Below are 4,113 nucleotides of genomic sequence, written 5' to 3' on the forward strand. Positions count from 1 at the left end.
GCCGCTAGCCTTCGCCCCAGAGGCCTGCGGGGCGCAGAGACCCGGAGACCGAGGGACACCACACGGAAGTAGAGATTCAGGGACTCCCCCACCCCCACTCCGACAGAGAAACTCGGAGACATTCGTGGGGGCCAGAGCCGCAGGGAGCTGTCTGGGACGCAGTGATTAAGGGAGAACACGCGACCAAGCAAGCAAGGACGGAGCCCAGAAATAAACACGGAGATAGTGAGATTAAACACGGACAACTCCAAGCCCGAAGGACACCCCCGAAAGCAGGACAATCTACCTCGGGGCGTCAGGGCCTTTGCACTTCTGTCACAGGGACGTCCCCTGACAGTTTCCATATCCGAAAAATGGGTAGTGATTAGCAAATAGGGCTGTTGTGACCATTCAGTGAATTCAGCGACCTAGAGTTTGTGGCCCAATTCCCGGCACATGCCATCTGTCATTTATTCATTCAGCAGATATTTCTTGAGCACCTGCTATGTGCCAGTCCCGTGGTAAGTGCGGGGTACACAAGAGTGAACACAACAGAGCTCTCTGTCCTGGGAGCTTCCACTCTGGGAGTGGGGAGGGGGGTGCTGAACAATACATCAACATAAATAAGCAAGTTATATAGCACGTTGGAAAGTGGTAAGCGCTGGGGAAGGAGGGAGGGAGCGGTGGGGCTGCCATTTTAAATAGGGTGGTCAGGGCAGGCCTACAGGAGAAGGCGAGGTTTGAACGGAGACCGGAAGTTGGTCAGGGGGAAGCCTGCAGGTGTGTGGGCCCAGGGCGGCCCAGCCTGAGGCAGCAGCAAGTGCAAAGGCCTTAAGGTGGGAGAATGTCTGGCATGTTGCAGGAACAAGGAGGAGGCTGGTGTGGCTGGAGCAGAGATCCAGGGGCAGAGATCAAGGGGAGGAGAGTGACAGAGATGAATCAGAGTAAAGTCAAAGTGTGCAGGATCTTAAGGTCACGGTGAGGCCTTTGACTTTTACTCTGAGTGAGTCAGGAGCCATGAGGAGGTTTTGAGCAGAAGAGGGACACGAACCGACTTTGATTTTAACATCGTCCCTCTGGCCGTGTGTGGGGAATGGACTCCGGGAGGCCAGGGTAGAGGCAGGGAGAAGAGCAAGGAGCCCCAGGCAACAACAGTCCAGGGGAGAGGGGATGGTGATTTGGACTAGAGGTGTTTGAACTGAGAGCTGCAGAATTTGCTGACAAGCACATTCACGGCAAGCCTCAGTAGATGGCAGCAGTTACCATTATGTCAGGCAGAGCTCACATTCCCACCGATGTCCTTATCATCCCCATTCAACAGATGCAGAAACTGAGGCCCGGAGAGGTCACTCGACTTGCCCAAAGATGGCACCTGTTAGTGAGTGCTGCTATTCTCAAGTCCACGAACCCAGACAAAACATCCTCAGTGCCTGGAGCTACATCAGGTTCATCCATGTGGGCCCTAGGACCCCTGGATCATTTTCCTCATCAGCCACACCCAGTGGGCGTAGAAAGTGGTGGCCTAACAGGAGAATGTTGCCTGACTGGTGTTTGGGTTGTCAGGCAGTCACCCTTGCTGGCCCAGGACACTTGCTTAGAGGCAGGCAGATACACGCACAGAGGGTCCACCCAGAACCTCCCAGCCCAGCATCTGCCTCCCACACTTAATCCCAGCACTGGACCCGGCACACCCCAGTGCTGCCTGCAGCAACCTGTCAAAGACAGTCACACGTTTGCACATAGACAGGTACGCAGCCGTTCATTGTGGAGGTGTGTTTTCAGGCAGTGTGCAGAAAACGCTCAAATTCTCTTTCTCTTTAGAACTCTGTATCTCTCTGTCTCTGACTCTTTTTGTCTCAATCCTGTCTCTATCTCTCCCTGTCTCTTGTCATGCTATCCTTGTCTCTCTCCGGCCCCACCCTCGCCCCCAGATCTGTCTCTCTCTCTCTCTCTCCCCTCCACACTCAGGACATTCTACCTGCAGTGGAAATCACTTTTATCCCTGGCCATGTGTCTCTGTGGAACCTCAACCTATTACGTGGCATCAGAACCTGGCACTGGCACAAATGTGTGGAGGCCCCAGGCCAGCAGTTCTGGCTGGCTGCTCAGAATCACCAGGGAGAATCTCCTGTATCATGACCCCCACCGCCTCTTCCTCTGAGATGCCAACCCACAGCTTTTGGGTACAGGACCGGAGAAATCCACCTTTAAAAAGCTCTCCAGGCTATGGCCACGCCACCCTGAACATGCCCGATCTCGTCTGATCTTGGAAGCCAAGAAGCGAGGTTGGGCCTGGTTGGATGGGAGACCACCTTGGAATACCAGGTGCTATAAGTGTTAAAAAAACAAACAAAACAAAAACAAAAACAAAAACAAACAAAAAAAAACCTCTCCAGGTGACTGGGATCCCTGTGGGCTTTGCAGTAGTCCCTCTGCCTAATTTTGCAGACAGGGAAGAGCAGAGGCCCAGAGAGCAGAGGGCGCACCCCACCGTCACACAGCAGTCAGCTGCTAGAGACTCTGTGCTTCCAGATCCTCCTCAGAATCACTTCGGCCGTGAGTTTGGGAGTTAAAGAGAATCACAGAGACACACAGAGAGACTCGAGATCTAAAGACTCAGAGAGAGAAAGGGGAGCAAGGGGAGGAAGAGCCCCAGAAAGTGGTTTCAGAACAGAGACAGAGTGACAGAGATGCACAGAGATGGTGAGACAGAGGCAGAGAGATAGGGGTCAGAAAGATGCAGGGCGAGATGGAGACCTATTAAGAGGCAGAGACACAGGGAGAAAGATAGCTATTTAGGGGGACAGACCCCAAGAGGGGCACATTTTCTTTTCAATGAGACAGTGTACACACCGCTCACGTCTTACAGTCCCCGCTTCCTGGAAACAGCTGGTCCATAGTTTGGCAGTTGCAGGCTCACCAAGCCAGGTCCCCTGCCCAGGCCCGATATGTAGGATGCACATTAAACACGTTATTATAACCCTCCATACAGAACCTAGGAGCTTTATATAACATAGCCCCATGAGTCATGCTGCGGACATGGGGTACTAACTGGACATGCCCAATAAGAGGGAACCCCTGGCCCAGGACCGTTAGTTACCCGGAATCGACTGTGAGATGTGAGTGAAGAAGCAGAGGGTCAGAGAGGGCAAGGCACTTGCTCTGGGTCACACAGCCAGGATCCAGCGGGACAAGGATCTCAACCATATCTGCCTGATTCCATAGCCTGTGCACCCCAAGACACCAAAAAGACAATGACTGCCACTGCCCTATCACGTGCTCTTTTACAGAGTGGAGGAAATAATAAAAACACCAGTCGTAATACAACAGTTCCCTGTATGTTGAAGGCACTGTTGCAGTAAGAACTTTACAAACACCATTTCATTTATTCCAACACTCAGTGAGGTAGGGACAGAACTCAGTTATCAACTAACATAATTCTACCCATAAAGTTTGGAACGCTTCCTATGTACTAAGTGCTTAATAGGATTTCATACAGTCACAATTCTGGAGGTGGGTGATGTTATCACCCCCATTTCAGGAAGGAAAGAGGCTCAGAGAAAGAAGGTCAAGGTCAAGGTCACAGAGCGGGTATTTGAACCCAAGTCTCTTTAGCCGTTTATCTCTGCCACCCGTTCCCTCGCGGATGTGCCCACAAGAGCGTGCGCCTATGCATACGTGCAATCTAGCATCTACTATCTAACACAAGCATCTCAAATACTTTAAGAGCTCCCGCCTCATATGCTTTTTCTGCTCCAGGGCGCCTAACCCAGCCTCCAATCCCCTACACCTCCCCGCCGCCTCGGGAGCGACCCTCTGCGCTCTTCGCATCGCCTCAGTCCCGCCGCGCGGCCAGAGCCGGAGCTTGTAAAATGTTCATGCTCCTTTAAGAGAGCGAACAGTCGGCCGGCGTTGCCCAGCAGCACCAGGCGGTTGCCAGGCAACGTCAACAAACGACGCGGCCGCCGTCTCCGTGCGCCCCCCCTCCCGCCCGCGCAGACGTGGTGACGCGACGGGCTGTGGAACGCCGTCGCCTAGCAACGAGAAGGCTGTTTGTCTCGGGCCCGGCAGCGCGGCAGCACAGGGCGCTACCAGGACCGGCTCCGGCCGACAGAAGGGCCGACCGGGAGCCTG

The sequence above is a fragment of the Pteropus alecto genome, unplaced genomic scaffold (assembly GCF_000325575.1).
Source record: "Pteropus alecto unplaced genomic scaffold, ASM32557v1 scaffold194, whole genome shotgun sequence".
NCBI classification, from domain to species: domain Eukaryota; kingdom Metazoa; phylum Chordata; class Mammalia; order Chiroptera; family Pteropodidae; genus Pteropus; species Pteropus alecto.